The sequence below is a fragment of the Lygodium microphyllum genome, chromosome 9 (assembly GCF_053477565.2).
Source record: "Lygodium microphyllum isolate KBCC chromosome 9, Lygodium_microphyllum_v1.1.10, whole genome shotgun sequence".
Classification (NCBI taxonomy): domain Eukaryota; kingdom Viridiplantae; phylum Streptophyta; class Polypodiopsida; order Schizaeales; family Lygodiaceae; genus Lygodium; species Lygodium microphyllum.
This window is the reverse complement of record NC_141143.1, coordinates 23488328-23512708: the sequence shown is the minus strand read 5'-3', so window position 1 is coordinate 23512708 and position 24381 is coordinate 23488328. Positions and strand designations below refer to the sequence as shown.

Genomic DNA, 24381 nt, shown 5'->3' with positions numbered 1-24381 from the left:
TAATAGTTTCTCATGAATCACAACGAGTTGTATGGACCTATCCGTCCACTTGCTATGCAAACTGTGCATATTGTAGCCAGCACAAAGCTTAGATTCCAAGGCATTATTAGAAGCATATTGGGGCCTAGAGGTCTTGCTGAAATCAATGCATCTGTAAACCCATTCATCCTTCCCCTCATAAAATACAACTTAAGTCTAGACGTGTTCATCTTTGTACTCTACTAAGGCAACATGGCATTTCCAAGCTTCTTTGGGCGCAATGGAGAAAATGCAGTGGATTTTTTGGACAACCTTGAGATGGCCTTCCTTGTCTCTGGGAGGGATGATGAAGCATTAAAGTAGAGGGCTTTTCCTTTTGTGCTCAAGGAAGAAGCTAGAATGTGGTTCCAAACTCTAAATCCGGCCCAAAGAGTTGAATGGGAAGGATTGAAGGCAGCTTTCTTGCAGAGATTTCAACAAACTAACTCAGTTGAAGAGTTATCGCAACGGCTTTTGGCTCTCCATCAGAGTGATCCTTATGGTTATGAAACTTATGAGGAAGGGTTTTTGAAGCTTTGGGGGCAGTGGTCAGACTCACTGAACCCTGGAGAGAGAGCTCCAAACTGCCTTCAAAAGGATCGATTTATTTCAAGTTTGTATCCTTTGCTCAGGGAGAAGGTAAAGGTGAAATTTCCAAACACTTTTGAATATACTTTGAGAATCACTAGGGAAAAGAATCGAAAGATTCTGTACCAAGCCCAAGCTAGCCAAGCGGTTTTGGGAAACAACATCACAACTATGGAGGCCTCTCAAGTTCCCCCAAATGTATCTAATGCACCAGGCCTTGTTAGAGGTCAAGAAGACATGATCCAACAAATAAATAATCTTACTAATCAACTAGAGGGTTTGAGAGTGAATCTTGTGCAAGGTGCAAGAAGACCTATCGAAGGGAATGGTGGGAATCGACCACAAATGCGGTGACAAGCAAGGGAGATGTTGTGTTACAACTGTGGAGAAAATGGACATGGCATGTACAATTGTCCTCACCCTAGAAGATATGATCACCCTGCCAGAGGTCCTCGACAACAAGTAAGCCCTCCTCATGCTAGGACTCAAGAGCAAGAGCAGTCACGACCTGCAATTTTACAACCACCTTATGTTTAAGCTGAAACCCCTGATGTTCAACCAAATGTTAATGTCATAAAAATAGAGGAGGTGGTCAGGGATAGACGGCTCCAAGAAGAAATAGCGAGAGGTAAGATGAAGGTGGATGTAGTAGAGACCATGTCTATCAAGCGGATACGTGTCCAAACTGAGGCAAGTAAGGAAGCAACCAATGAGGCAAGTACATCACGGGCACCTAGAGATGAAGGGAAGAAGAGAAAGACTCGAGCTAGGTCTAAAATTGATATCTCCGACTTCCCTTTGGGTTCTCGGACACAACCTTATGATCTGGTAGTAGATGTGAGCTCACGAGGGCCAAAAATTACTTGGCCACAACTACTTCATGTCTCTCTAAAGCTACAACGACAATGGTCAAAAATAGTAAGCACAAGAGCAAGGCAAGGTAAAATCGTTAGTGCAATCAAGGCATATGGACTCAAAGATATAATGCCTATAGTGGAGGCTCAAATTAAAGCTCAATGGATTCGAAAAACATACATCGATAGTGGAGCAGAGGTTTGTGTCATGACAGAAAAACTTATGCATCAATTAGGTTTAGAAGTAATGGAATCCTCAACCTTCAGGGCAAAGATGGCCAACAATGATGCGGTCACATGTGTGGGTGTAGTGAAAGCTCTGAGAGTTTCTGTTTTTGGAATCACTGCAGCAGTGGATGTTTATGTGATGCCAGTAAAGGGGGAAGGATATCCCCTCATCCTAGGGAGACCTTGGCTTATGGACATCGGAGCTAGGCAAGATTGGGCAACAGGAGATCTGGAGTTGAGGCCACGTAAGGTGGGTGGCCACGATCAAAAGATGGTTTACAACTTGAAGAGTGGGCGTCAAGAGAACCTTGAACTAGAAACGTCTGCCGATGAGTGGAGCTCAAGTGGATGTTCCTCATCGGTAGAAGAGGAAGAGAGTTCAAGTGGAGAGAGTGATAGCACTCTTGAAGTTATGGGCGTCACCTTAAAGGAACCTACCTTATCAGAAGACAACCCAAGAATCCAAGGAGAAGATGTGTGGGATGCTAGCCTAGAGAAGATAATATCCAAGGATATAAAGGATGAAGAAAGGGAGGGTTATGTGAATGTTCTCAAGAAGCATGCATCATTGTTTATTTCTGATTATACTCACATTACAGGTGTCACTGCAGTGAAGCATCACATCCAACTCAAAGAAGGAAGCAAACCTGTAGTACAAAGATTGAGAAGACTGGGAGTTGTGCAACAGGATGCATTGTTGATGGAGGTGAAGAGACTCTTGAATGCATGATTCATATACCCAGTGGAAGATTCAGAATGGGTCTCCCCAGTAGTAGTGAGGCCAAAGAAAAATGGTAAGTGGCGAGTATGCATAGATTAAAGCCACTAAATGCTGCAACAAAGAGGGACCACTTCCCTCTCCCATTTCAAGATGAAATCTTGAATGAAGTAGCGGGACATGAGCGGTATACGGTGTGTGATGGCTACTCTGGCTACTTCCAGATTCGCATTGCAGAGGAGGATCAAAAGAAGACCACTTTCATCACACCATGGGGCTGTTTTGCCTTTCGGGTCATGCCCTTTGGTCTCACAAATGCCCCAGCAACCTTTCAACGATTCATGAATATGGTTTTCGAACCTTACTTTGGTAAGTCCATAAGGGTTTTCATAGATGACTTTTGTATTTACAGCTCAAGGAACATACATCTATGCAAGGTTGATGAAGGATTTACTCGCTTAGCTAGGTTGGGTGGACAACTAAATAAGGATAAATGTCACATTGTGGAAAGCAAGGTTACACTACTAGGGCATGTAGTGTCAATTGAAAGAATTGAGGTAGATCCAAATAAGGTAGAAACATTGCTAGCTCTACCTTCCCCAACCTCCATCAAACAATTGGTCTCCTTCTTACAAAAGCTAAGATATTTGGGTAGATTTATACACTTACTCTCTCACGCCATATATCCCCTACAGCAACTAACACGCCAAGAAACACTTGTATGGAGTGAACAAAGTGAAGGACATTTTAAGGAGATAAAGAAAATGTTGGGGTCACTTCCTATAATCCTCTAGCCTTGTTGGGAAGAAACATTCTTTGTAAACCCTAGTGTGGGAGAAGAGGCCATTGGTGCTGCTCTCCTACAAAAAGATCCAAAAACATCCTTCATGAGGCCTATGTATTTTGCCAGCCACCTCATGAAAGCCTCAGAGAAGGCTTACACCTCCATGGAACAACTAGTGTTGGCCCTCATGGTTGCAGTAACCAAATTTCTGCCATATTTACTTCCAAAGAGGTTTGTGATCATCACTGTGGAGGATATGTTTCCCTACGCACTACAACATATGGAAATCTCTGACAAAATAGCAAAGTGGGTGGTCCGACTTCAAGAGTTTGACTATACAGTGCAGGTTGAAAAAACAACTCGGGCATGCTTGGCTGATATTTTGACAAATAGGTGCTATGAGAAAAATCTCATGGTGAAAAGAAAGAACCTTCCACCACCCCCATCCATAAAAACTCTTGTAGATGCTTATAGCCTCTACTTTGATGGTGCATACAAGAAAACTAAGGATAAGGCAGCCGCAGGCATCGTTGTTTTCTCTCCTTTAGGAGAGAAAATCTATTGTGAAGGAATCATCTTGGAAGGTGTCCACTCTAACAATGAGGCAGAATATCAAGCTTTAATTCATGGTCTTTGTTGGTGTCTTAGTAATTCAATCGAGAGATTGAATGCTTTTAGAGACTCCATGCTATTGGTAAGGCAGATGCAAGGTACATGGGCATGCAAAAATACAAACCTCTCTAGTAAAATGAGAGAGGCCAAATCTCTTATGAGAAGATTTAGGGAGGCATAAGTACATCATGTGCCAAGAGATCAGAACAAAGATGCCGACCATCTAGCATCATCAAAGCTGAATGAGTCAATGGTGGGAGCAGTGGCTATCAAACCCCCACTTCGACAAGGCAACGAAGACTTAGAAGATATTCTACATCTCTTAGAACAAGGAGAAGCTCCCAAACACCTGACTAAGGGAGAAAGACAGTGGCTAGCTCGGAAGGCTACAAGATATCACATGGTAAATGACAGTTTTTATTGTCTTGGTAAGGATGGTGTGCTTAGGAAAGTGCCTTCAAAATGGGAAATTGAAGAAATCTTAAAAGCTTGCCATGATGATGTGTGTGGAGGCCACTTTGCACACGACATCACAAGTAGAAAGGTTCTACAAGCCGGCTTTAATTGGCCCAGTCTACACCGAGATGTCAAATATTGGTGTCAAACATGTGAAGAATGTCAGAAATCAGGACCACGACGGCTCATAGCAGAACCCCAAACCCCAATCAAGGTCTATGGACCCTTTGAGAAGTGGGAAATTGATACCATAGGGCCTCTACCATGCACTCCATCAGGAAAAGAGTATATTATCATGGGGGTAGATTACATGACTAGATGGGCCGAGGCTATGCCAACTAGAAGAATCACTGCTAAGGAAGTGAGTAAATTCATCTTTGACCACATTTGTTGTAGGTTTGGTACCCCTCTTGAAATACTATCAGATAGAGGACCAGGGTTTAGAGCTAATGTGGTGGGTGAACTCATGCAAAAGCTAAATATTCAATGACGACACTCTACCCCTTACTACCCTCAATGCAATGGATTGGTGGAAAGGTAAATGGAATGATTTGTAAAATCATCAGCAAATAGGTACATTCAAGGCCCCGGGATTGGGACAAGCACCTTACTGGAGCTCTATGGGCTTACAGAACCTCCTTCAAAACCATGTTAAGGTTCACATATTTTCATCTAGTTTATGGACAAGAGGCTCTTTTGCCTATTGAGGTGAAATTAGCTAGCCTTCGGGTATTAGGTGGCATAGTAGGCTCTTAAAAGGAGAAGTTACATCAAAGATTACTGGACCTAGAGAGGCTACAATTGGATCGTGATAAAGCCATCAACCACTACTCCCAGGAAGCTGAGAAGTGTAGAAAAAATTTCAACAAGAAGCTAACAGATAAAAACATCACGGAGGGATCTTTAATGCTTCGATATGACAATCGCTTTGATAAAAGAAAGGATGGCAAGTTTCTCTACCGGTGGGAGGGACCGTTTTGGGTTACAAAAAAAATTCAACAATGGCTCCTACAAACTTCAAGATATTGAGGGAAAAGTTCACAAGACCAGGGTAAATGGATGGCGCTTAAAACCCTATCACATCAGGGTGGGGTTAGTTCAAGATACCAAAGAGTGTCTAGAGGCATAAATACCTCTAGCCAGGTTGGGGGGGGGCTATATGATCCGAGAAAATCACAAAAAAATATTTGTCTAACATTTTGTTGATTTTTTGTACATTTGGAGATTTGAAATAAAGAAGAGGGTGGGAACAACCTCTTGGGAAATCCAAGAAATCACTGGATGAAAATATTTCATGGACCGGTTTACCAAGGGGGGGTGAAGAGTAAAGATCAATCGAGGAAGGTGAAGGGAAAATGTATAATGTGAAAAGGAAAGATATGAAATGGATTTGGAGCCATCCAAAGGACATGTGAGCCTCATAATGTCATGAATTTCGAGCCTTATGACAATTCAACCAAATGGGACCCTTCTTGGAAGCACTAGTGGAAGAAAAATTAGGCACATGATTTTGTAAGATTTTTTAAAATATTTCCACTCTGATTTAAAAAAACTTTTCAACATGAAAGTTGTAGCACGTGAGCTGAAGTTTCGGCTGGTATTTTTTTATAATGTTTTGGAGCTACGAGTCGGGAGATATGGCCAAAATGGTGGATGCCAACTTTTTCCAACTGCAGTGGAGACCACCTCCCAATTTAATACACATCCATACTTTCTTCCCCACACTTAACACTTCCATAAAACATCATTCATTAGACCCCCAACCCTTTCCCCTCTCTTCTCCTCTCTCTCAAGCTAATAAACCATTAGAATTCCCCTCCTAAATCACCCTCAAATCATCCTTAATTGTAGTAGTAATGTATGAACTCTCATTACTCTCTCTCTATTATTGCTAGATATGATCTTATTTTATGAAGATTCTCTATATTTTTTTATAGGAGAGCTCTTGGACTCAAGCTATGGGGGGGAGAATGGAGACAACTCACCTATGATGGAGCTTGATTAAGTACAAATTGGTCAACAAAACATCTAGATGGAGCTTCCACATTGGTGGAACCACCTTAATGCAGCTTTGGTGGTGTTAATTCCTATTACATCTTAACCTCCTCCCTAAACACCCTCAAGGCCTATATAAAGAGGCCTTCTCCTTTGTAATTTATAAGAAGAGAGAGAGCAAAGAGGCCTCCTTCAGCCCTATTGAGCCTTCCCCATTCTCCCTCATGAGCTTATGAAATTCATTCTCTTACAATAGCTTATGTATACTCTACAATGTAATAAGCCCATGATATTGGTGTCCATATTGTGTATATTGGTTATGTCCCAAGGGTTCTCCATCTCTTAAGTCTATTGATTCATTTATTTTTTCATAGTTCTCTCTCTCTCACTCACTCACTCTCTCTCCCTCACAATCTCCTCTCCCTCTTACATAGCGTCCTAGTCCGCTCTTCCATGACTAGGTGGTGCCCTTACCTCATTCACTTTGTGGCAGAAGGGAGTTTGGCATAGTATAGAGGCTGCCATACCGAATTTCCTTTGTCAACCATTAGCTTGAGGACGATAAGGAGTAGAGTTCTTATGCAAAATCATATGCGTGATAGTCAGTTGCCTGATAACTTGATTCAAAAAATGTTTTCCTCAATCACTTATCATCTCAATAGGAAAACCAAACCTGGTCATAATGTTAGAATACAAAAATTTTGTCACACTAGCTACTTTATTATCCTTCAATGCTTGAGCTTCCACCCATTTGGTATAGTAATCCGTACAAACCAAAATATATATGTTACTAGTTCTCTTAGCTGCTAACTTAATCAACCCCACAAAATCAATTCCCCACTTTTGAAAAGGCTCAAGTGGTAAGACAATATGATCTTTCATTCTATCCCTAACCTTCTTTCAAACATTACAAACATTTTTTAGCATACTGATGGGCATCCTTCAACACAGTAGGCCACCAGAGATCTACATGCAATATTTTCATGCGTGTGATTTCCCTTGAAAAATAACCACCTCATAGTCCGGAATGGTCTTCATGCAGAACTATTGGCTGCTCATATTCAAGAACACATATTCTCATAACATTATCTACTCCTCTTTTATACAAAACATTCATAATGACCTGAAATGATCGACTTTTTAATGCCAATCTTGTTCTTTGATCTACAGTAAGGTGTGTGGGCATAACTCCTTCCTTTAGGAAATGCAACAACTGATCATAATATCAGCCAGGATTAAAAACATGTACTTCAAACCCCAACTTCAGGATCATCATTATCTAGTCCACTCAAATAATCTGCCACTATATGCTCTTTGCCAGGAGTATGAATAACCTTAAAATCAAACTCTTGTAACAACAACATCCATCTAGCTAACCTTCTAGTTAACTAAGGTTTATTAATCAAGAACAACAATGCCTAATGATCCACATGAAAAATCACTTGGTTCCTTAACAAATAATGCAAAAAATTTCTGCAAAGAAGAAACCATACCAAGTGCTTCTCTTTCCGTAACTAAGTAATTTTGTTCAGCATCACTCAATCTCCTGTTAACATAGTAAATTGGTCTAAACTAGCTTGATACTTTATCCTGCATAAGCACTGCTCCTACTGCAATGTCAGAAGCATCCACAAATACATGAAAATGTAAATCCCATATTGGAGGTTGCAATTTTGGAGCCACTACAAGCATCTTTTTGAGAACATTGAAAGGCTTTTCCTGATCAGACCTCCACACAAATTGCATATCCTCCCTGGTCAGTGTAGTAAGAGGAAAACAAATATGAGACAAATATCTCAAATATCTACTATGCCATTTCACTTGGTCCAAAAATCTCATAACTTCTTGCACATTAGTTGGCACATTAGTTGGAGCTTTTGCTTTCCGAATCACAACAATTTTCCTTAGATCTATGGCCATGCCTTCTTCAAAAAGAATGTGTCCTAGAAGTACTCCCCGGTTTGCAACAAAAATAGATTTAAAAGGATTCAAACACATACCAAATTTTCTATATCTTTCAAAACATTATCGAAGATGCTTCAAATGATCACTTTTTAGGCGAAACACACAAAAATTATCAATAAAGACCCTCATAAAAGTTGTCAAATAGGGCTCAAAAGTTTTATGAGGAGCTCCTTGAAATTCAAGAGGACCATTCTTTAAGCCCAAATTCATCACTGTACTGACATAAGCTCCCCATTCAGTGATAAAATAAGTTTTATCCATATCATCAAGATGCATTTTGATTTGATTATAACTTGAAAATACATCTGAAAAACTATGCATTTCATATCCTGCTACATCATCAAGCAAGGAATCAATAAAAGGTAGTGGGAAGGGATCAACTGTAGCTGCATTCAACTTCCTATAATCCACACAAACTCTAATCTTTCCATTCTTCTTAAGTACAACAACAATGGGGGACAACCAAGTCACCTCATTGACTGGTTTAATGAATCCAACTCTCAACAACTTATCAATTTTCCCCTTAACTGATGAACCCTTATTTTAGTGCAAAATTTATCAAATATCAATGCTATGTATTGCAAAATGTAGTGAAAATTTCAAGCCTTTAAGACATGTGAAATGATTATGTAATTGTCTTAAGCCATTGAAGGCTACTATGAACCTTAGTAGAAGAAGAGCTTTGTATTTTTCTTTTGATAAATTTAAAAAAAACAAGAAGGTTAGAGGGGTCTTGTGAGAGGAGGTTGGAAAAGGTGGTTGAGAACTTCCTTTCTTCTTTATCTTTCAATCACACAATTCTTTCTGCCTCTCTCTCTATTTTGCGCAACTCTCAACCTCTTTTCTTGTGCTTTCATGTCTATCCTATGAGGAGAGGGAGGATGGAATTTTGATAAGATCTATTGTGTGCAAAGGTTAAGAGCTAGGTTCATAGTTTTTGTGTGAGAGAATGTCAAGAATCGCGTGGTGGGGGGACTTGCTTGAGCTGCTGCGCCAAACACACACTGTATACACAAGAGGAAGCTCACTCAAGAACACAAGAAGAGAGATGGAGGCCAAAATGTTTTCTTGTTGGTTTTTTCTTCTTTTTCCATACACTATACAATGTACACAAAGTATAGATAAGATACAACATAAAGGAAAGTGGCCTACTAAGTCAAACAGTGCATAACTGACTACACTAATCGACTGAGGCTATGTCTTTGCCAACTGCAGTAGGTAGGTATAACAAAAAATATATAATAAGTGATAAGTCAATGGACATGTGAGTATCATAATGACCACCAACGTGCTAAATGTAGACGTGCGGACCCATCTAGCCAAGCGGTCCATCATCAATGTCCACATGTGTTGAGCTTGCCATCTTAACACTCCCCCTCAAGCTCAACTCTATCTTTGCAACTCCAAGTAAGCTTCGGAACTTTCGAAGCTTCTCTGCACCCAATGCCTTTGTGAAAATGTCAGCTATCTGATCCTGTGTGCTGACATATACCAAGTCAATCTCTCTTGCAAGTACCTTCTCTCTCTCACAAAGTGGTAGTGTACCTCAATGTGTTTTGTCCTAGCATGGAACACTGGATTCCTAGCTAGTTGTATGATGCTCATGTTGTCACAATGAATGAAAACTGGACCATCTCCCTGCATGTCCAAATCACCTAATAACTTCTGTAGCCATACTACCTCACATACTGCCATAGCAGCACCTCTATACTCAACCTCTGTGCTCGATAAAGCAACTGTAGGTTGCTTTTTGTTGCTCCATGTAACTGCTGCACTACCAAGACAAAACATTAATCCACTTGTAGATCTTCTGTCTGACATGCTACCAGCCCAATCTGCATCTATGTATCCAAAGACCTGTACGTCCTTACCTTCCTCATAAAAAAGTCCATAATGTAAAGTGGACTTCACATACCTCAATATACGTCTAATTGCATCCAAATGAGGCTTTCTAGGCATCTGCATAAACTGACTGACAAGACCAATAGCATAGCTCAAGTCTGGCCTTGTGATAGTCATGTAAATCAAACTCCCTACTATCCTCCTGAACATAGTTGGGTCTTCTATCTCATCCCCAACATCAGCACTCAGCTTCACATTTTGCTCCAATGGTACTGAAAGAGGCTTACATGCTGTCATACCATACTTCGATAACATATCCAAGCCATACTGCCTTTGGGACAGCCATATACCATCATCACATCTGATCACCTCAATACCAAGAAAGTATCTCAGCTCACCCAAATCTTTCATCTCAAACTTCTTTTTCAAGAAGTCCTTAAATTTAGCAATCCCATTGTCATTGTCACTTGTAATAATCAAGTCATCCACATAGATGACTATGATGATCAAACGTGCATCTCCCTTTCTCACATAAAGTGAGTGATCAGCATCAGAAATACAAAATCCTATATTGGCAAGATACTCTCTAATCTTGTTAGACCATGCTCTAGGTGCTTGCTTCAGCCCATAGAGCGCCTTCTTTAACCTGCACACATATGTGGGATGCTCTAAGTCCTCATAACCTGTTGGTTGCTTCATATACACTTCTTCTTGCAATTCACCATGCAAGAAGGTATTCTTAACATCCATTTGTTGCAAACTTCAACGTTTGGCTACTGCCAAGGCTGCTACCAAGGCAATCACACACCTAATAGTTGCCATCCTAGCAACTGGACTGAATGTCTCGTCATAATCAATGCCATATGTTTGAGCATAGCCTTTTGCAACAAGCCTAGCCTTATACCTGCTAACTGAACCGTCTGCATTATGCTTAACTTTGTAGACCCACTTACAACCAATAGCTTTCTTACCCTTAGGTAAGGGTACCAAATCCCAAGTCTTATTGGCTTCTAATGCAGCCATCTCCTCATCCATTGCTGCATCCCAATGAGCATGACCAACAGCATCCTAAAAAAAAGTGGGCTCAATATCCTCAACTAGTTTCACCATATAAGTATAATGGTGAGTTGCATTACCTTCAAAACCAAATCTTTTAACAGGGTATCTGACCGTGCTAGATCTGCGTACCACCGAATCACTCAATGGAGCCTTTACATTACTATGAGCTCTCTGTACACCTAGAGTCAACTGAAGGAATGCCAAGCTCATCATCCAAACTCTCTGAACCACTAGAATCTCTATCCAATCCCAAATGACTGGTAGATGCATCATTACCATCCAGCACTTTCTTCTTTCCTTTGTCCTTCCCTGCAACACTTATAGATCCACCAACTCACCTGTGACAGGGTTATAACAGCGAGACCCTTTTTGCTCTAAAGAGTATCCAATAAAAACACATTTTTTTGCCTTTGGATCAAGCTTCTTCCGTAGCTCATTTAGCACATGAATATATGCAACATAGCCAAATACCTTCAAGTGTGATACATCAGGCTTCTTGCCAGTAAAACATTCCTCAGGAGTCATCCCATGAACTGCAGCTGTGGGACATCTGTTCATAATGTAAACAACAGTATGGATAGCCTTTGACCATAAATGTTTGAGCATATTCTTTTCAGCCATTAATGCCCGTGCAACTTGTGTAATATGCCTGTTTTTTGGTTCTGCAATACCATTTTGTTGTGTGGTATACATGCAAGTAAATTGTTGAGATGACAAGCTCAACACATGTGGACATTGATGATGGACCGCCTAGTTAGATGGGTCCACACGTCTACACTTAGCACGTTGGTGGTCATTATGACTCTCACATGTCCACTGACTCATTACTTATTATATTCAGGTTGTTACACCTATTTACAGTTGGCATAGTTATAGTGCTAGTCGACTAGTGTAGTCGGCTATGCATTGGTTGACTTAGTAGACCACTTTCCTTTATGTTGTATCTTATCTATACTCTGTGTACATTGTAAAGAGTATGGAAGAAGAAGAAAAAAGCAGCAAGAAAACGTTTTGGCCTCCATCTCTTTTCTTGTCTCTTGAGTGAGCTTCTCCTTGTGCATTCTGTGTGTGTTCGGCGCAGCATCTTGAGCAAGTCCCCCCACCATGCGATTCTTGACATGGTATCAAAGCTGCGCCACTGAGAGAGGTTGATTTTGAATGCTAAAGTGAAGGAGAAGAAGCAAGGTTCAAGCAAGCAAGCCACGGGTAAGAAGCTCTCCCATCCTTTCACTCTTTCTCTTGGATAGTGCCTGTGGAGGCACCGAAAGCAAGGCAGAGCAAAAATCTCAGATTGCAGTGAGATTTGGTGTGCACGAAGAGTGCTATGTATTCTACAGATAAGCCCTTTAGGGCTTGGTTACAGTTATTTTGGGCATCTGAGGCCGTTTCAGGCCCCGTTTTAGAGCCGCAAGGTTGCGGACAACAGTTTCCGGGTACACTGTGATTTCGGCTGTTTTGACCGAAAGTGGGTGCGCAGGTTACAGATTGCAAATTTGTAATTCTTGAGGTGTTTGCAGGAAGCAAACATAAGGTTTATCTGCAAACGTGTTGCAGATTGCATGTATTGTTGAGTAGATAGTGAAAAAGGCTGTCTGGTGTATTACTGTGCACTACAGGTCGAGGGTTGCTGAAGATTTGCTTGCTATTTGGTATTAGTTTTGTGATAATAGCAGAGAACAGTGGAAGCCCCATCATTGAGAAGCTTGACAAGAACAACTACCCTTCATGGAAGTTCCATGTTATGAACTTCCTTATTGGAAAAGACCTCTACGAGTTTGTTTCAGGTGAAGAAAAGAAGTCGGAGGTGAGTAATCCTTCAACTGCAGAAGAGACAAAGGCATGGAAGGAATGGAATGCAAAAGACAAGAAGGTCATGTATTGGCTATCTGTAGTAATTGACAATAATATGCTGGGATATATTAGAAATGCAGAGAATTCATATGCAGCTTGGACCATACTTGAAAGTATGTTTTCCGTAAATACAAATGCACGAAAGATTCAACTCAAGCAAGAGTTGGATACATTGAAGAAAGGGAAGATGTCTATCAATGAGTATGCACTAAAGGTAAGGAGGATTGCAGATGCATTGGCAGCGATTAATGGAATGCACGATAATGATGATTTGGTGTCATCTACCTTGGGTGGACTTAACAATGAAAAGGCTTGGAAGTCTTTTGTAACTTCCGTATATGTCAGAAAGCCATTTTCAGATTTCGATGAGTTGGTCTCCCTTATGATCACCGAAGAGATCAATATGCAGAGTGAGACATCTGAAAGAAGTGGTGAACAGGTCCAAGCTTTCTACTCCACTTCAAGAAGGGGACGTGACAGGTTCTCTTCAAGAGGTCGTGGTACAGGACGTGGTAGTGACAACCAACAAAACAGATTGAATCAGCAATTTTGGCGATATGCAAGTCTCAGGAGGTCGTGGTAACTTTAGAAGTAGGGGGAGCTTTCGAGAAAGAGATGGATGGCAGAATAGAGGTTCTAACAACTCTGGTATTGTGTGTCACTACTGTGGCAAAACAGGTCATATTACAGCCCAATGTTATGCTAAGAAAGATGATATTTGCAGTGGTAAGTTGCAGCAAGGAAACTATGCATCGTCTTCACGATAGAATGAAGACAAAAATGAACGTCTGTTTGTTATGCAGCTTATGCTGAATGCTGTTACAGGAAAGGGAACACATGATGATGTTTGGTATGTTGATTCAAGTGCATCCAATCTAGCCATGCAGAATGGTTTGGAGAGATGCAGGATTTGTAAAATGCAGGTTATGTGCAGACAAGTGATGATTCATGCCACCCAATTTCACACATTGGAAAAGTTCCCTTGTCCTTGCATGATGGTAAAACAAAAAGTCTTGCAAATGTATTACATGTGCCATCTATTACAAAGAACTTTGTGTCAGTCGGTCAAATGGTAGAGCAAGGGTTGCAAGTTAGATTTAATGCAAAGGGCTACTTTGTAGAAGACTTCAATGACAAGTGCAGGTTGGTAGCAAAGGGAAGTAGAGTTGGATGTATGTTTACTCTGGATGCTAGAATTTCTACTATGAATGCTGCTATGTATGCAACAGGAAAAGGTGTTGTTGCAGATATTGAAATTTGGCACAAATGCATTGGACATGCAAATGTACAAAGGCTGAAATTAATATAGTCCAAAGGGTTGGTTACAGGTTTGCCTACATTTAGAGCTGCAAAATTTCATAAGATATGCGAAGCATGTCAGTTTGGTAAGCAAGCAAGACAACCCTTTTCACATGACAGAGATGTAAGTAGAAATATCCTTGATGTTGTGCATACAGACATTTGGGGGCCTACACAAAATGTATCTCTTGGAGGCAATTCATACTTTGTCACATTCATTGATGATTGTTCTAAAAAGCTGTGGGTATATTTTATGAAGGAAAAGAGTCAAGCTTTTGAGCACTTTAGAACTTTCAAGGCTGCAGTTGAAAGAGAAACATGCTTGAAAGTAAAGTGCTTGAGGTCAGATGGAGGGGGAGAGTACCTCTTAAATGAGTTCAGTGATTTTCTGAGGTCTCATGGGATAAAGAGACAGTTCACATGCAGATATATCCCACAGCAAAATGGGGTTGCAGAAAGGAAAAACAGGCATATTGCAGAAGTTGCACATGCCTTGATGGCTGAAAAGAATATGCCTAAGCATTTTTTGTCTAAGGCTGTTCATACTGCTATTTATATTATGAACAGAACTCCCACAGCTGCAGTTCATGGGATGACTCTCCTGAAGAATGCTTTACTGGCAAGAAGCCTGATGTATCGTACTTGAAGGTATTTGGCTATGTTGCATACGTTCATATGCTAGATGAGCTACGAAAGAAGCTTGATCCAAAGGTAGAAAAATGTGTTCTTATTGGATACTCTTTAGAGCAGAAAGGGTATCGTTGTTATAACCCTGTCACATGTAAGTTCAAAGTGAGCAGGGATGTCATCTTTGATGAAATGAGCAATTGGTATGCATCTAGTGGTGATGCATTGTATGATGATGATGATCATGACACTCATGTGCAGGCTGAAAAGCAAGAATCACGGACTCTTAGTGGACCAGAGACATCATCTAGTAGTCCTTGGTCTGGGAGACTAAGGAGTACCTCTCCATCTTCAGGTGCATCTAGTAGCACTACACGTAAAGACAAAGGAAAGAATAAAGTGTCAGATGGCATTGAAGCAGTTCTTGATGGAGACTCCAGTGGCTCAGAGAGCTTGGATGATGAGCTTGGTATTCCTTCTGTCAGGACACTAGGTGTACAGAGAGCTCATAGTAATGTAAAGGCTCCATTGAGTGATCCGGTGGTACACAGATCTAGCAGGGTCAGATACTCTGTTAAAAGATTTGGTTTTGAAGGTTATGCAACTCACCATTATGCTTATATGGTGAAACTAGTTGAGGATGTTGAGCCCACATGTTTTGAGGACACTATTGGTCATACTCATTGGGATGCAGCAATGGATAAGGAGATGGCTGCATTAGAGGCCAATAAGACTTGGGATCTAGTATCATTGCCGAAGGGCAAGAAAGCTATTGGATGTAAGTGGTTTTATAAGATTAAGCACAATGCAGATGGTTCTATTAGTAGGTACAAAGCTAGGCTGGTTGCAAAAGGCTATGCCCAGACATATGGCATAGATTATGATGAAACCTTCGGTCGAGTTGCTAGGATGACAACTGTCAGATGTGTGATTGCTTTGGCAGCAGAGCCAAAGGTTGGAGATTGCAGCAAATGGATGTGAAGAAAGCTTTCTTGCATGGTGATTTGCAGGAAGAAGTGTATATGGATCAGCTAGCAGGTTATGAAGATTTAGAGCATCCCACGTATGTGTGCAGGTTGAAGAAGGCGCTCTATGGGCTCAAGCAAGCACCTAGAGCATGGTTCGACAAGATCAGAGAGTATCTTGTCAATATTGGTTTTTATGTTTCTGATGCTGATCACTCACTTTATGTGAGAAAGGGAGATGCAGGTTTGGTCATCATAGTCATGTATGTGGATGACTTGATTATTACAGGTGATAGTGATAGTGGGATTGCTGAATTCAAGGAAATTTTGAAGAAGAAGTTTGAGATGAAGGATTTAGGTGAGCTAAGGTACTTCCTTGGCATTGAGGTGATCAGATGTGATGATGGTATATGGCTATCCTAAAGATAGTATGGCTTGGATATGTTGTCCAAGTATGATATGATAGTATGCAAACCACTTTCAGTCCCGTTGGAGCAGAATGTAAAGTTGAGTGCTGATGTTGGGAATGAGATAGAAGACCCTACTATGTTCAAGAGGTTAGTGGGGAGTTTGATCTACATGACCATTACAAGGCCAGACTTGAGCTACGATGTTGATCTTGTGAGTCGGCTTATGCAAGTACCTAGAAAGACACATTTGGATGCAGTCAGATGCATATTGAGATATGTGAAGTCCACATTACATTATGGACTTTTCTATGAGGCAAGTACAGATGTACATGTGTTTGGATACACAGATGCAGATTGGGCTGGTAGTATGTCTGATAGAAGATCTATCAAGCATATACATGTTCTCTCTTGGAAGTGCAGCAATTGCTTGGAGCAACAAAAAGCAATCTATAGTTTCTTTGTCGAGTACAGAGGCTGAGTATAGAGGTGCTATTGTTGCGACATGTGAGGTAGTATGGCTACAAAAGTTAATGCCCGATTTGGATGTGCAGGTGGAAGGTCCAGTTGTTATTTATTGTGACAACATGAGCAGTATACAGTTGGCTAGGAACCCTGTGTTCCATGCCAGGACAAAACATACTGAGGTGCACTACCATTTTGTGAGAGAGAAGGTACTAACAGGTGAGATTGACTTGGTGTATGTCAGCACACAAGATCAGATAGCTGACATCTTCACGAAGGCATTGGGTACATAGAAGCTTCAAAAGTTTCGAAGCTTACTTGGAGTTGTAGAGATGCAGTTGAGCTTGAGGGGGAGTGTTGAGATGACAAGCTCAACACATGCGGACATTGATGATGGACCGCCTGGTTAGATGGGTCCACACGTCTACACTTAGCACGTCAGTGGTCATTATGACTCTTATATGGCCACTGACTCATTACTTATTATATTCATGTTTTTACACCTATTTACAGCTGGCATAGTTATAGCGCCAGTCGACTAGTATAGTGGGCTATGCATTGTTTGACTTAGTAGGCCACTTTCATTTATGTTGTATCTTATCTATACTTTGTGTACATTGTAAAGAGTATGGAAGAAGAAGAAGAAACCAACAAGAAAACGTTTTGGCCTCCATCTCTCTTCTTGTCTCTTGAGTGAGCTTCTCCTTGTGCATTCTGTGTGTGTTCGTCGCAGCATCTTGAGCAAGCCCCCCCACCACACGATTCTTGACATAAATTGCCTCTTTATCCCTTGAGTTCTCAAGAAGCCACTGAACTCATTGGAGAGGTACTCTCCCCCTCCATCTGATCTCAAGGACTTCACTTTTAGGCATGTTTCTATTTCAACAACTGCCTTAAAGGATTTGATGTACTCAAACACATCACTCTTTTCCTTCTTGAAGTATACCCATAGCTTCCTTGAACAGTCATCAATAAATGTGACAAAGTATTTCCTGCCACCAAGAGATACATTCTGTGTAGGCTCTCAAACATCTGTATGCACTACATCAAGTATTTTTCTACTCACTTCTCTGTCATGCATGAAGGGTTGTCTTGCCTGCTTACCAAACTGGCATGCTTCACAGACTTTATACAATTCTGTAACTCTAAATGAAGGAAACCCTGTAACCAATCCTCTGGACTACATCAGTTTCAGCCTTTGCACATTTGCATGTCCAATATGTTTATGCCATATTTCAATATCTGTAACTAATCATTTTCCTTTAGCATACATAACAACATTCATTGCAGGAATTCCAGCATCTAAAGTGAACATTCAACAAACTCTACTTCCTTTTGCGACCAATCTGCACTTATTATTAAAGTCTTCTACAAAACAACCTTTTGCATTGAATTGGACCTGCAACCCCTACTCTACCATTTGGCCAACAAACACTAGATTCTTTGTAATTGATGGCACATGAAATACATTTGTCAGACTCTTTGTCTGGCCATCATACAAGGACAAGGGAACCTTTCCTGTCTGTACATAACTTGGGTTTTGTAAGTCCTGCATCTCTCCAAACCATTCAACATGACTGGTCATATGATTAGATGTGCCTGAATCGACATACCATACATCATCATGTGTCCCCTTTCCTGTAACTGCATTCATCATATGCTGCATAACAAACATACACTCATTTTTGTCTTCATTCTATCCTGAAGACGATGGCATAGTTTCCTTGCTGCAATTTACCATTGCGAATATTATTCTTCTTTGCATAGCAATGGGCTGCAACATGGCCTGTTTTTCAACAATAATGGCAAACAATAGTAGAATTTCCAAAACCTCTATTCTATTATCCACCCCTTCCTCCCCCTGCCTCTAAAGTTTCCTCTGCCTCCAGAAACATGCATTTCAGCAAACTGTTGATTGAACCTGTTTTGCTGATTATCGCCAGCACGTCCCATATCATGGCCTCTTGAAGAGGATCTACCACGTCCCCTTCCTCACTCGAGTAAAATGCTTGGACTTGTTCACCATTTCTTTTAGATGAATCACCCTGCACATTGATCTCTTCAGTAATCATGAGAGAGATCAGCTCATCAAAATCTGGAAATGGCTTCCCTACATATACTGAAGTAACAAATGATTTCCATGCCTTCTCATTGTTAAGACCACTTAGAGTGGATGAAACCAAATTATCATCATCCAGGATTGCATCAATCGCTGCTAAAGCATCTGCAATACTCCTCACCTTCAACACATACTCATTGAGGTATATATTTTTCCTTTTTTCAAGGAATTCAACTCTTGCTTGAGCTGAATCTTTTGTGCATTTGTATTTACTAAAAGCATACTCTCAAAAATTGTCCAAGCTGCATGTGAAGTTTCTGTATTCCTAATACGTCCCAGCATAGTATTATCAATGACTGCAGATAACTAGTACATCACCTTTTTGTCTTTCGCATTCCATTCTTTCCATGCTTTTAACTCATCTACAGTCGGAGGGATACCGAGCTTTGGCTCCTTTTCTTCACTTGAGACAAACTCATAAAGACCCTTTCTAATGAGAAAGTTCGTCACACGGAACTTCCATGAAGGGTAGTTATTCTTGTCGAGCTTCTCAATAATGGGATTTTCACTATTCTATGTCATTATCACAAACAAGGATACAACACAACAAGCTAGTATTCTGTAATCTTTCACAACACATGCGCAACAATGCACAAAGTAACCTTTTTCACTGATTGCTCAATAGTACATATAATCTGCAACCTGTTTGTAGATAAACCTTATGTTTGCTTCCTGCAAACACCTCAAAAATTACAGATTCGTAATCTATAACCTGCGCATCCACTTTTGGTCAATACAACCGAAATCACAGTGTACCCTGAAACTGCTGTCCGCAATCTTGCAGCTCTAAAACGGGGCCTAAAATGGCCTTAGATGCCCAAAATAACTGCAATATTTAGAATATACAATGATCTTCTCGCACACCAAATCTCACAACAATCTGAGATTTTTGCTCGACCCTGCTTCCGATGCCTCCACATGCACTATCCAAGAGAGAGAGTGGAAGAATGGGAGAGCTTCTTACCCATTTCTTGCTTGCTCGAACCTTGCTTCTTCTCCTTCACTTTAGCCTTCGAAATAAGCCTCTCTCAATGGCGCGACTCTGATACCATGTCAAGAATCGCATGGTGGGGGGACTTGCTTGAGCTGCTGCACCAAACACACACTGTATACACAAGAGGAAGCTCACTCAAGAACACTAGAAGAGAGATGGAGGCCAAAACGTTTTCTTGTTGGTTTTTTCTTATTGTTCCACACATTATACAATGTACACAAAGTATAGATAAGATACAACATAAAGAAAAGTGGTCTACTAAGTCAAACAGTGCATAACTGACTACACTAATCGACTGACGCTATGTCTTTGCCAACTGTAGTAGGTAGGTGTAACAAACTAAATATAATAAGTGATAAGTCAGTGGCCATGTGAGTATCATAATGACCACCAATGTGCTAAGTTTAGACATGCGGACCCATCTAGCCAGGCGGTCCATCATCAATGTCTGCACGTGTTGAGCTTGCCATCTCAACAGAGAAGAGGTCTTGCAAGTGCTTCTTTGTTGGTTTTCAAGGTTTGCAAGAGTACTTGCTGCCTCTCTTACTCAAGTTTTGTGATTCTTGGAAGGCACTTATCACTGGTGTGTTTGCCGGGAGGGAGGTGATCAAAGAGATCAGCAAAGAAGTTGACTTAAGGGAAGAATGAAGGATTGCAGTCGTTGCAATTTTGATGATGTGCACAACCTTTGGCACACTTCAAAATGCATTCGTGTGTGTAGTGTGAAAGAGTGGAGATCATATGAGAAGAATTGTCAACATAAAGGAAAATACATGAAATCATCATTTATTGCTTTATTTCCAATTTAAACTACCGTAGGTTGAGCACTAGGGTCAAGGCAGCCACATCGTGCAACTATCGCCAATGGTTTGTCAGAATGAGAGTGAAAGATGTAAAACAAAGCATTTATTGCTAAATCTATAGCAAGATTGAGGAGCAAACCTTGGAAAATGTCATGAACATAAGCAAAAGATAGGAGAAGAAAATCAATGTAGAGCCTCTAATCATGAGTGGTATTGGTTCGCATCCACTTGCCATTAGCATCGCAAATCCTAGTGAAGCAAAAAAATGGAAGTCCCGCTCATCAACAGCATCACAAGATTAACACAAAAGTAGTAGTATATTGTAGCCATTGCTAGTGGAAAACAATGGGAAGAAGCGATTGTTGGATTTCCACTTGTGGGTTCATTTGCATAGCGGTGGTAGAATTCTATGTTGTATCCTTCCTTTAGAAGGCTAAATGATACAATAAAGAAACCCTATCTCTTAAGTTCCATTCACACATAACCCCTAACCTCTTCTCTTTCACATAAACTAATCATGACAATAGTCAAGCCTAAGAAGCTGCAATTAAATCCATGTTCAAGATTCACAAGGCTATGGGAGGAGATCTTCATTGACAAAACTATAAGTGAGGGTGTGCTACACTGTAAATTTTTTCAAATGGGACTTTTCTTGCATGAAGCTTTAAAGTGGCAAAGTCATTTTTACCATGTTGCGGGAGATGTTCTTTTATGGAGCAAAGGCATATGGGAGATCCTTCATATGTTCTAGTGGAGTCTAAAGAATCATTGTGGGAGAATTCAAGGTCAAAGAAGCCTTTTGATGAAGCAAAGTGATGAAGAGTTGCGGGTTTTCACTAATCTTGGCTCGTAGGAGCTCACCTTTTCAATGTGGGAGAAGTGATGAACCCTTATTTTAGTGCAAAATTTGTCAAATATCAATGCTATGTATTGCAAAATGTAGTGAAAATTGAAAGCCTTTAAGACATGTGAAATGAATATGTTATTAGCATAAGCCATTGAAGGCTACTATGAATCTTAGTAGAAGAAGAGCATTATATTTTTGTTTTGATAATTTAAAAAAAAAACACGGAGGTTAGAGGGGTCGTGTGAGAGGAGGTTGGAAAAGGTGGTTGAGAACTTCCTTTCTCCTTTATCTTTCAATCATACAGTTCTTTCTTTCTCTCTCTCTATTTTGCGCAACTCTCAACCTCTTTTCTTATGCTTTCATGTCTATCCTATGAAAGAGAGTGAGGATGGAATTTTGATAAGATCTATTGCCTACAAAGGTTAATAGTTAGGTTCATAGTTTTTGTGTGAGAGAAGAGGTCGTGCAAGTTCTTCTTTGTTGGTTTTCAAGGCTTGCAAGAGTACTTGCAACCTCCCTTACTCAGGTCATGCGATGCTTAGAAGGCACTTATCATTAACTTGCTCAGCATAATAAGGATTCATCCAATACCGCTTTTAATAATCAGTTTAGCATCCTTTTTTAAGTTTATTCTATGCCGGGTCAAACCCTTTCATGTCTATATAATCCCAAGCAAAAATATCCTGAAATTCTTGACATAATTTGATAAGGTCTAGTTTGAATACCTCATCTACATAAGTGCTCATTTGGATAGGTTTTCCTTCCCCTTTTTCATTCAAATTAACTTCTTGAACCTCGTCTTCAACTACCCTTGCAGATCTTCTCATGGTATGCTCGTACCTCTATTCAACTTGAAGAACAGTTTTTTGCCCTTCCTCTAACTGTATATCAGGATCATCCTCTTGTTGATCCTCTATAAATTGCTGATTTTCAGGTCCAATGCTACATTTGTTTTCACAAGAACTAGTTCCTCGGTCCTAAATCACTTTTCCCTTGACCAATCTCTAGCCTCTCCTAAACATCACGTTGATTATGCTCTTTAGGAACAATAACAGATTGTTGTCTAGAGAGATTTGAGACTGCAAAATAAATAGTTTATTCTTTCAAACCTGCATTCCCCTCCACTAGAGGAAACTCTTAATATCCTTGAATAATACCATCAACATCAATCTCAAAAATTGGGACTAAAGAAGGATTTTCTTGCAAAAATAAATCATCTTCATCATCTTCCACTTCATCCACCAAATTAATGATCTGAGCCACTACATGTCTGGCTGAACTTTTCAACATAACTTTATTCACTATAGACAACCTAACCTCCTTAATGCCCCTAGGAATATGAACATAACCAATCTTGTTTCAACATTGGCTATCTTAAACCAAGGTCTACCCAAAAGCATCTTGTAAGAATCTCCTATTTTTGACATTCTTAGAACCACAAAGCTTACTTTGAACTTCAAGCATGCCACTTTGATCAATTGATTCCATAGAATACCCAAAGGATGTAATCTTCTCTGATCTGCCATCCTAACCTAAAATGGAACCGGTAGCAATTGCTCTTGTTTTTTTGCCAAATATGTATGTCCATGTAGTATATTCACTCCCGAACCACATCCAACAATACATCTTCAAGATTCCTTCATAGCCCTCTAGCTTTTATTAATAACTCATTATTATATATTGATATTAAGAGATGGTTCTCCAATTTGAGGACATCATTTTCTACAACCAAGTTAAGTGTATAACCTAGAAAACCATTATAACCATCTCACCAATGAACCTCATCAATGAAGAGCTATTATAGAAAGGTGGAGTGCTATTTTTGCTAGGATCTTTAGGATATAGCCTGTCATCTAACAAAAGATCAAGATTCTTCTTTCCTTCAAACCTAATTATATGTTTTGTAGACTGTGTGTAATAGTAATGGGTTTTGTTCTCTTCCTTGATTCATACTCACTATCCAACTCAATATGAAGATGATAGAGATGTATTTTACTAGAGCTATAGAGATCATTGGATGATTCATCAATAGGTAAGGATGTGGTTAGAAGATTGGATTAAAAAACTATGTGAATTAGAAACAAGAAGAAAAACGAAGAAGAAACTAGTAAGAGGGGAAAGAAAGAAGAGACTGAAAATGGAAGGAAGTAATCAAACATCAAACAAAATTCAAGTGGAATATTAGTTTTCACTTTAATGAGGATGATTAAGATCTTCATTATGCAACCTTTGCCACCTTTATGGCGGCCTAGATTTCTACGTTTGATGTGACCACAAGAATATCATGACAATGACTTATTAATAAATTTTTATATATTTACTTATCAAAATATAAAAGTTTTTTAAAATCTAATTTTTTTTATATTTTCTAAAATATTTTCTCTCTAGAGGATCTCTTACAAGGAATTTTTGAGACCTCAAATCTCCCGTAATGGGAATCAAGATGGGTGGGGGTGCAAGGTGGGGAAGGGGAGCCAATACTTAAGACTTGATTCTCTCTCTCCCTCTCCCTCTCCCTCTCCCTCTCTCTCTCTCTCTCTCTCTCTCTCTCTCTCTCTCTCTCTCTCCGTTAGCTATGACATGCCCTTTTTAGAAAATGTCCATGCTTTATGTCTCTCCAAGTCATTAGGTAGTTTTATAGGAGAGACCCAAGAGAGGGGTTTGATGCATTAACACACAAAATCCATGTATACTTGGAAAAAAACTCACCCGTATCTACATATATATTTATTTACCTATACCTTTATGACATTGCATCACTAAAGCATTCGATGGAGAATCACATCCTTGTTAGGTTTCCTTTAGTGGGAGAATATTCACTCATTGGCTAAAATTTTTATATATCTTTTTTTTTTGGAAAGTTGAGTAGGTTGAGTTATAACTAT

General features: G+C 40.0%; 1 pseudogene; it reads left to right on the top strand.

Annotated features, from left to right (window-relative positions):
- Positions 1–231: 231 nt before the first annotated feature.
- LOC148030869 (uncharacterized) overlaps positions 232–24381 on the top strand; it is a 50822-nt pseudogene continuing 26672 nt past the window's right edge.